Genomic DNA, 10,292 nt, shown 5'->3' with positions numbered 1-10,292 from the left:
CTGGACGTCGAAGCCGCGGGGTTTGCTGGGATTTGTAGTTCAAGGGGGAGTCCGGGATCCGGAAGTAGTATCACTCCCCATTTCCCTTTACAGTGGCCCTTGTACTTCCTTTTCCCGGGTCCGCTAGAGTGCCCGGCAAACAACAGCCCGCTGGGGCCAATGAGAGGGCGGCGAGAGGGGGCGGGATCATAGTTTAAACTAATTGTGTCTTCACCGTGCGAGAAACAAGTTGAGGTGAGGTGTGGTCCGGCGGGCTCGTGGCGGAGCGGCGCGCGGCCAGGTAACCGGCGCGGGCCCTTGGCTGGCGTGCGGCCTGGGTGCTCTCAGGGGACGGCTAGGCCCAGAGGGGGTGTGCTGACCACGCCGATGCGAGAGAAAGGTCTCCGTAACCGAGGGGGAAAGGAGAACCTACAGGGGGCCAGGTTTGTGGGAGCCGGCAATGTTCGAGGGGGTGGGTCTGTTTGGGGGCTTGCTAGTGGGATTGTGGCAGAGGATCGCAGGGCGTCATGGGGGTTGTGACAATTCAAAGGATTGCACCTAAGGGTGCTGTTGCGCCAGGTGCTTGTTTATTGTTAATGATAGCGGCAGTGGCATCTTCTTAGCTTCCAGTGTTTCTGGTTTTTTGCTTGTATATAAGGATCATCTTTCTAAAATTTTTTTTAATAACCTTGTACATGTTTTATAGGTGGGGACCCAGAGCTTTATGTTTTACCTTAGTAAGGGTTGGAGTTGGTTCGAGTTTTGTTATATCTGGGGGTGTTGAGCGCTGAACATAAATGATGGGAAGGGATTGTGTTGGGATGCACTTTGTATGTAAGCTATGAACTTACCAGCCTTACCTACGTCATGGGTGTGAGAGGCAAATCAGATAATACTGCTTTTGCAAGCCCCATTCAAGAGTACAAATGTAAGATATTGTTGTTGTTGGGTTTGTTTGTTTGTTTGTTTTCTAGACAAGGTTTCTCTTTTTAGTCTTGAATGTCCTGGAACTCTGTGGGCCAGGCTGGCCATGCCTTGGTACAAGTGCTGGGATCAAAGGTGTGCAGAGCCATGCCTGGCTGGGTAACCTCTTTTGCTTACTTCCGAGGCCACACTTGTCATCTGTTTTATTAGAATCTTTTCCCGTATTTGTCTGCCCTTCTAGGTAGTGAATATATATTTGTCCTGATGGCTACTCAAGATTTGGGTATGTCATGGTCATTACTGTATGTCTTGGAATGTTGCATTTTCTTGGGCTTAGGGCAGTAGAAGCCTAGCTTACTCATTTCCTCATTTGCGGTCCTCCACTGTCCCTATGACACTGAGACATAGGTAGGTTCCTGGTCCAGATCACATCCTATGTAGTATATGTGGGCTGGTTGGAGAGTGTGGGGTCTCCTTGGTCTAGGGCAATCAAGCATGAGGGGTCTAATTTCTAGGGCCACCGGCTGGGCTGTTTCATCTGCTTTGTCAAGTTGCCATCTGAGATGCAGTCTTTTTCGTTTTGATGCCCTGGACAGTGGATAATAGACAACTGTTAAGGCCCCCATAGGGCCCTTAGTAGGGAGAGGATTTCCTTTCTTTCTTTCTTTCTTTCTTTCTTTCTTTCTTTCTTTCTTTCTTTCTTTCTTTCTTGTTTTTTTGAGACAGGGTTTCTCTGTAGCCCTGGCTGTCCTGGAACTCACTTTGTAGACCAGGCTGTCCTCGAACTCAGAAATCCGCCTGCCTCTGCCTCTCGAGTGCTGGGATTAAAGGCGTGTGCCACAATGCCCGGCCAGCTCTTTATTTTTGATAGTCTTTTCTCTGTCATCAGAAGGCCTCTCTTCCTATAAATAGCCTTGTGGATATGAGCGGTAGCAAAGGCATACAGGCTATCTGTGTAATATTAAGTCTCTTGTCTTTTCCCAACTCTTAATGCTATGGTTAGAGCTATTCAGCTTTCTGGGCTGATGTTTCAACCTGGAGTGGCTCTGCCTATATGATCTCAGTGTTTGAGACCACTGCTGCTGCAGCATACCTCTGTCCCTCCTGAATGAAGCTAGTACCATTGCTGAGCCATGTTATCTCTGCATCCATCAAAGGGGTGTCTTGAAGATCTGGTCTGGATATGGGCCAGAATGTCCAAGCAGTCATGCAGTGGCCCGTTGAGGTCTGGGTCAGGCAGCAGGGTAGCTGGGTTTAGGGAAGTTGGGGCCTGAAAAAACCCTTCATATCCTAGGGGCGTTTAAGAGGAGAGACTGGCAATGAGTCATTCTGGAGTTGGTGAGCCATCTATCGGGGTTTGGAGGGTGCTGTTTAAATATCCCTTCGATAGCATGAAGTGTGGTGCCGGTTAGGCTCTGGCCAAATGACAGTTTGTCAGCATCCTTGACTAGGAGGGCAGTTATAGCAATGATGCATAAGCAAGGGGCCAGCCTCTGGCTACCAGGTCTGATTTCTTTGAGAAGTAGGCCACTAGATGACACCAGGGCCCAAGAGTCTAATTCAGTACCCCTTTTTACTATCCCAGATCTTTCTTCCACAAAGAGATAGGCTTAGTCACATCTGGTAACCCCAAGGATGGTGCAGAAATTAAGGCCTTCTTTAAGGCTTTCTGATGTTTCTCTGTTCACCCAAAGCTATCAGGGGGGCCCTTTGGTGGCTTCATATAGTGGCTTAGCTATTTTTTTTTTTTTTTTTTTCGAGACAGGGTTTCTCTGTATAGCTCTGGCTGTCCTGGAACTCACTTTGTAGACCAGGCTGGCCTCGAACTCAGAAATCCGCCTGCCTCTGCCTCCCGAGTGCTGGGATTAAAGGCGTGGGCCACCACACCCGGCAGCTATTTTTGTAAAACTGCTACCCATAGTCTGCAGAATCCAGCAGACCCCAAGAATTTCCTTAACTGGTGGGGAGTCTTGGGTTCCCTTCAGACATTCTTGTTTTGTCTCTGCTGTAAAAGAGTTAGGGTGCTGGGTTCTGTACTCAGGGCCTCATGGTGGGCCTCATCAAAGATGGTAGGCGAGATTTTAAATCCTTGGGGCAGATGGGTCCAAGTCAGCTGTCTGCTCATCCTGAGCTCTGGATCGTGCCATTCAAAGGCAAAGGTCTTGGGTACCAAGGGTAAGCTGAAGAAAGCATTCTTTAAATCCAGCACTGTATATCATTGGCACTCAGGAGGAAGAACACTCAAGAGGGTGTAGGGATTAGGGACTGTTGGGTAGATATGCATAACCCGCTTGTTTACCTCTCTCAAGTCTTGTACCAGTTTATAATCATTAGTTCCAGGCTTCTTGATTGGCAGGAGGGGAGTGTTCAGGCTAATTGAGATAGTCTCAGGATCCCCGAATTTAATAGTCTCTTGATATGGGAGGTTTATACCTTCCCTGGCCATCAGGGGCATGGGGTACTGTTGGAACTGTACAGGCTCTACCCCCTGTTTGAGCTCAGTCCAAATTGGGGTCTGATGATTAGCTGTACCGACTCCTGTCTCTGCCCCAGCATTGGGGAAGCGATCTAACCAAGTAGTAACTCATCCTTGGAGGTGGGGAAGACCTAGAAACCCAACCGGTACTGTTCAGCCAGAGCGGTGGTTAGGACGTGAGTAGGCTTCCCTCTGAATCTAATAGTTTGGCTCCCTCTGGGGAGAAATGTAGTTGTGCCCTCATTTTTGTCAACATATCTCTCCCCAAGAAGGTTAGGAGCATTTGTGTAAACAAGTACCCTGCCCACTCCTGAGTCCACTGTTCTTCATGTAGTTCATGAGTATTGTTGAACTCCTGTTGCCCTTGGACTCAGGGTTTCTTTGAAGAGACTTTACCTTCAGGCAAGACAGAACGTTGAGCTCCACTATCTACAAAGAAACTGGTGGGTTCCCCTCCACTTTAAGGCTCCCCTGGGCTGGGGAGGGGGTCTTAACCTCCTCCCCCTGTTCTTCCTCTCTGTTTTCATCTTCTAAGACCATTGTTTGAATAGGCTTCTTTTTCTTGGGGCATTCCCTGGCCCAGTGGCCCAGGGGCCCTTACAATAAGCCCGTTGGTTCTTACCTCCTTCTCTGGAAGCCATCTGTTTCAGGCTTCTCCTACAGCCTTCTGGTGGCTGTGGTTGCCAACAGGATCTTTGCCAGGTTGAGAGTCTGTTGCTTCTGCTCTTTCACCTGTCGTTCCTCCATTTGTTTTTCTGTTTTTATCTGTTAACACGTTCTCTGCCACTATCAGTAAGTCTCTCAGACCTTTTTCTCCTAACCTTTTTGGAGCTTTCTCTTGTTATCTGGTCCTGCCTGGTTAATAAAGGCAAGAGCTGCCACTGCTTTTGCTTCTGGTGATTCAGGATCCATGGGGGTGTATTGTTGGGATGCCTCCATGACCCTCTTCTCATTATCATCCTGACTAATGTCATATACTTTGGTCAGATTAGTGGGCCATCATGCAGCTGCCTTGAGACCTGTCAACAGAGCCTTTTCCTTTTCCTTCCTTCCTCCTTCTCTCTCTCTCTCTCTTTCTTTCTTTTTTTTGTTTTTTTGTTTTTTTGTTTTGAGACAGGGTTTCTCTGTGTACCCCTGACTGTCCTGGAACTCACTCTGTAGACCAGGCTGGCCTCAAATTCAGAAATCCACCTGCTTCTGCCTCCCTAGTGCCTGGATTAAAGGCATGCGCCACCACTGCCTGGCTCTCCCCTTACTTTCAACAGTGTTAAAATCCCAATGGGGTGGGTTAAGGGAAAGTCATTATCAATAGCTACTTGGTTATTGGTGGATTCCTCCACAGGGTCAGGAACCAGTTTCCTGGGCTCTGTCTGGATTCTGTCCCTCTTCTGTGGTAAAGAGAACCTGCACAAGCTGTAGGCAATCATCCCAAGTGGGCTGGTAGGTGGAGAGGACTCTGTCTCCAAGGGTTAATTAAGTTCTGGGGGTTGTCTGAAAAGGAGAGTTCCCAGGCTTCCGGTTAAGCAGGTCACCAGTGATGAAGGGCTTAGAGGGATGAGCTTGGTTTCCTTGATCATCATTCACTGATTCTGCAGTGTGCAAGGGCAAGATAACAGACTCAGGCTCCAGGCAGCCCCTGATGGCTTTGTGTTCCTGCATCAGGTCCCACCTTTGCTGTCTACAGCGGGGCTCCCTCTGAGGGGTTCAAGAAGGTGGAGGTAGAAAGATAATATTCTTCCTTGGAGGACCAGGTAGAGGGATGGTCCAGTGTCTCTTTGTATCCTTGGGCTTTTTGCTAGCCAAGGCAAAAACGTCTGCCTGTTGTCTAGGGAGAAAAAGTTTAAGCCAAGAGGGCCAGTCCTGTAGGAGGTCTTACCAGACCACCATAAGGTATTTGGTCTGGGTGGCCAGGTTTGGGTTTAAAAATGACTTTCTTGGGGCTGGGGAGATGACTCAGGCTCTTCCAGAGGCCCTGAGTTCAATTCCCAGCAACCACATGGTGGCTCACAACTATCTGTAATGGGGTCTGATGCCCTCTTCTGGTGTGTCTGAAGGGAGCAATGGTGATATACTCATATAAATAAAATAAGTAAATAAATCTTGAAAAAAATGACTTTCTTGATCCCATGGACCATTCCCAGGTCAAAGTGTCTCCACCCTCCCCGCCCCCCTGCCGGGGCCAGCTAGTGTTAAAGGTGGGTCATCCTGGCTTGAAAAATATGGTTAGTTTATCTTTCCCAATGGTGACAGAGATTGTGTCCCCTAGTTTTAACATCCTTAAAGTGGCTAGGAAACAATTTTAGTGGAGTTGAAGGCACTTGTCCTATGTTAGCATCCGTCAGAGTCAAAGTCACCCTGTAATGAGAAACTCAAGGGTAGACAATTAGTCCTGAAAGTGAGGACAACAACCAAAACACAAGAAAAAAAAAATGCTCTCTGTCAAGAGGGAATGAGAAATAACCAGAAGGTGGCACCCATGGCTCTCTGAGCCCAGCATCCAATCCTAGATTGAGACAGCTAAGTCTACTGATTGGGGTCTGGAGTGTCTTCCAGCTCCGTGTGGTTGCGGCCGCCCAGTGCATCAGCTTCAGCTCCCTCTGATCACAGTTACAGAATAAAAAGCCAATTCTCAAGTCTGACAGATATGGCACCTCTCAGTTTACATACAAACAACAACACAGACTGCATCGCTGACACCCTAACCCAAAGTTACCTCAGTGCTTCCTGGAACCAAAGTTCGCAGTGCTGTCTAGAGACCTGGAACAGAACAGAATTACACACTGACAGACATAGACCATAGTGCTGTGCAGACACCTGGAACCAAAGCTACCTGGATGCCACCTGGAACTAAAGTTACCACAGTGCTGTGCAGACACAAACAGAATTTCTGTAGTGGTACACAAACCTGTGAACAGAAATTACCAGTATCAAGACCCTTTGGGTCTTTAGTTCTGGAAGTCATGGAGGCTTTCCTGGCCAACACACCAAAATGTTGTGCCTGTTTTCAAGACCCCAGACCCATCAAGGAGCTGATTCTGATGCAATTGCACAAGGGTCTCTTTTATTCAAGCTCAAGCTCAGGCCTACTCACCTCTGACCCTGATGTAGCAGGATAGGCAGGTGAAACGGCTCCCGTCCTGGAGTCCTCGAACAAGGTTTTATAGGTAAGTAAGCCAGTAAGCAGGGGGTGCCTGGCAAGCCTCTAACTGAATGACTGTTGTAAGCTGACAGGTGGGTGCTGAGACAATCAGACTAACCTTCATTGCCTATTGCTAGGAAGTATCTAGGGCATGGACCAGAAAGGTACTTGGGTGCAGTTTAGATTCTGCTACAGGCTTGTTTCTTTTTAAGATGGAGGCTGGTCCCAAGGAGGAGTAGGTTTGGCCTCTCAGTGTGTGCTAGGCAAGCAGAATAGTCCATTTTTTGGTGATGGTATTTGGTTTTTTTCCTGTTTGTTTGTTTGTTTGTTTGTTTGTTTTTTCGAGACAAGAGTTTCTCTGTATAGCCCTGGCTGTCCTGGCACTCACTTTGTAGACCAGGCTGGCCTCGAACTCAGAAATCTGCCTGCCTCTGCCTCCCAAGTGCTAGGATTAAAGGCATGTGCTGCCACTGCCCAGCGATGGTATTTGTTTTAATTTCAGCATAATATTATCCTTTTTTGGTGGGGGTGGAAGTATGAAACTGCCTCCTGAAAACATAATTTACCAACTTGATTTAATCCATATTTATATCTTTTTTTCCCTTTTTTTTTTTTTTTTTTTGTGGCTTAGTCTTTTGTTTCCAAAGTTCTGGGTTTGTCAAGTCTTACTACTCTCTCAACTCTGTTATGGGGAGGAAGCTTTGCTGGTAAGGAAGGGAGTAGGGAGACTTTCTGCGCTGTGGATATCTTAACTGTGTCTGTGTATGGTGCGGATTCAGGCACAGGAATAGGTATATGTGTTCTGTTCCTGTGTGGTATTTTTCTCCGTTAGAGGAAGAAGCACAAAGGACTCTTTTGTTGGTCCAAGTTCAAGCACATGATGACTAATTGTAAGGTCTGAATGCCAGTCTTACTCTCTCAGAGTGAGATTTTACCTGATGGCTCACTAAGAAGCATTTCCTTTTGGAAGATGTACTTATCTATCTATCTAATGTATGTGAGCACGCACCAGAGGAGGGCGTCGGCTCCCATCACAGATGGTTGTGAGCTACTATGTGGCTGCTGGGAATTGAACTCTGGAAGAACAGTCAGTGCTCTTACCTGCTGAGCCATCTCTCCAGCCCTGGAAGTTTATTTTTATTTGTGAGATTTGGAAGTGGGATGAATGCCTTGAACTAAGAATTGTAGAATTGTTGGGATGCAGACACAGCCCTACCCCGGATGCCTAAACAGAACTGAGCAAGGGCTGTTTTGATATTTGTGTGTAATTGATAAGAACAGATGGCCAGAAGGTCCTGAGGTCATTGATTTTTACCTATTATACACCAAGCTTATCAAGAAGTGGATCCTGAGCGTTGGAATTAAAGGCATGTTCAGCTTGGGCTTTTTCTTTTTTTTTTTTTTTTTTTGAGAACTGTGCTCATGATTTTTACAGTTTCATTGTAGGAACCTATCTTCCTCTTTAAGATCCTCCTGGTTGTCATTTGTGTTACAATTTTCATTACATAGTGTTAATTTTTTATTTTTTTAATTTTTTTTTTTGGTTTTTCGAGACAGGGTTTCTCTGTGTAGTCGTGGCTGTCCTGGAACTCACTCTGTAGCCCAGGCTGGCCTCGAACTCAGAAATCCGCCTGCCTCTGCCTCCCGAGTGCTGGGATTAAAGGCGTGCGCCACCACGCCCGGCTTTTTTTTTTTTTTTTTTAAATTATACACATATACATGTGTCAGGGGCACATGTGTACCTCGGCATATGTGTGAAGGTCAACAGACAACTTTTTGGGTTTGGGTCTTTCCTTCCACCATGTGGGTCCCAGGAAATCAAATTCACACCTTCAGGTATGGCAGTAGTGTCTTACCTGATGAGCCATCAATAGCCCAATGGCGTAAATTTATTTATCCTGCTGGATGAAATTTCATATTTCATTATTTTTTAAAAAGATTTTATTTTTATGGTGTGTGAGGGTTTTTGTCAGCTTATTTGTGTTTGTGTGTGAGTGTATGGATAAATGTGTGTGGATACTCAAAGAAACCAGAAGGGGTGTTAGGTCCCTTGGACCTCTCTCCCTCCCTCCCTCCCTTCTTTCTTTCTGTCTTTCTGCCTTCCTGTCTTCTTTCTTAATTTTTGTTTGTTTGTTTTTTATTTTAATTTAAGACAGTACTTACAGACAGCTGTTACCACTGGGTTTGGGTGCTGGGATTTGAACTCTGTTCTTCATGGTGGAGTAGCAAGAGATCTTAACTTCTGAGCTATATCTCTAACTCTGTCATTAATTTTTAAAAAATTCTCATTCTCATCTCTGTAGTACCTCTCTCAACTCACAGATCTTTACTTACTTGTTTGTTTGTTTACTGAGATAGGGTTTTGTGCTGCAGCCTTGGCTGGCTGTCCTGGAACCCAGTCTGTAGACCAGGGTGACCTCAAAACTCGCAGAGATCTACCTGCCTCTGCCTTCCAAGTGCTGAGATTAAAGGTGTGCTGCCATTCCTGGCTGTGTCTGTAATTTTAAAAAATTATTTATTTTATGCCTATGAGTATTTGTCTGCATGTATATCTGTGCACCACAAGAGTGTAGGAGGGACTAGAGTTAAAGACTGTTTGTGAGCCACTACATGGGTACTGGAAACTGAGCTTGAGTTTTCTGGAATAGCAGACAGTACTCCCCCCCCCCGCCCCCCAGTGCACCAACAGAATTTACCTTATGAATAAATGACACAAAACAGGTCTGTATGCATATTTACAGGTTAGAGGCCAAAAAACCCAGATCCTAAGCAGGGCACAGGCCACTCACTTCTTGGAAAGCTTGTCTTGTTTGTGCTTCCGGGGTGCCCACTTGAGACAGACACAGTCCACTGTGATAGGTGGTTTCTTATACTGGGCACTTTTGAGGTGTTCTTCTACCAACTTAGGTGTGACACAGATCACGTGCTGGCCCATTTTGAGGGACTACAGGGTGCTGATGATGTCATTCTGGGTGATGCTGGTCATCTGGCTAAGATCTTGGATAGACAACATGCCCTGGAAGTCTTGCAGGATCTCCAGCAAGACCCAGGTCACTCTGGCTTTTCTGGGGAGCCTACATAGAGAGCTCATAACTGAAGGCTGTAAGAAACTTCCCATAGCTGCGCTGCTGGTAAGGGGCAGGGGCAGGGTGCTGACCATGTTTCCATCTGGGGATTCCTTCTCCTTAGAAAAGTAGCCAACAGTATCTACTTTTGTCAAAATGTAAAAGACAAAGGGCTCCACATGAGAATACAAGGTCTTGTGGTCCAGGAAAAGCTTGGCCAGTAGACACAGGTTCTGACAATATATCTTATGGTCTTTGCCATCCACTTCATACACAGAGATGTTGCTTCTCCTGTAACATTTCTCTTTTCTTTTCTTCTTCCCCTTGGTTTTTTGAGACAGGGTTTCTCTGTGTAGCCCTGGCTGTCCTGGAACTCACTTTGTAGATCAGGCTGGCCTCGAACTCAGAAATCGCCTACCTCTGCCTCCTGAGTGCTCTTCTTTCCTTTTTTTAAGACTAAGTGCTCTGTAGCTCTTGTTAACCTGGAACATGTTATGGAAGCCAGCCTGACTTTGATATCTAATTTTAAAACATTTTTCAAAAATTCATTACAGGGTTTGTATCTGTTTGTGTGGGCACCCATGCCATAGTAGAAGTATGGAGGTCAGATAGCAGCTTCTTAGTGCTCTCTCCTTTCACTCGTAATCGGTTTCAGGGAACTGAACTCGGGTCACCCAGGCTATCTCCTGGCCTCAGTCTCCCTTTGAAC

The 10,292-nt window shown here is 46.5% G+C and overlaps 1 protein-coding gene and 1 pseudogene across 2 annotated transcripts in view; one reads left to right on the top strand and one right to left on the bottom strand.

Annotated features, from left to right (window-relative positions):
- The first annotated feature begins 132 nt into the window (after positions 1–132).
- The window catches only part of Numa1 (nuclear mitotic apparatus protein 1), a 76,181-nt gene continuing 66,021 nt past the window's right edge, over positions 133–10,292 (top strand). Inside the window, exon 1 of one of the 2 annotated variants that reach the window (XM_021166222.3) lies at positions 133–280. The gene's annotated coding sequence lies outside the window, so the exon portion shown is untranslated. The other variant, XM_085841466.1, reaches the window with a different exon arrangement.
- Positions 9,304–10,292, bottom strand: part of LOC115031521 (histone acetyltransferase KAT8 pseudogene) — a 22,106-nt pseudogene continuing 21,117 nt past the window's right edge.

Source organism: Mus caroli, unplaced genomic scaffold (assembly GCF_978045245.1).
Source record: "Mus caroli unplaced genomic scaffold, Mus_caroli_1 scaffold_8, whole genome shotgun sequence".
NCBI classification, from domain to species: Eukaryota; Metazoa; Chordata; class Mammalia; order Rodentia; family Muridae; genus Mus; species Mus caroli.
The sequence above is the reverse complement of the archived record's forward strand: the minus strand, read 5'-3'. Positions and strand labels throughout refer to the sequence as shown.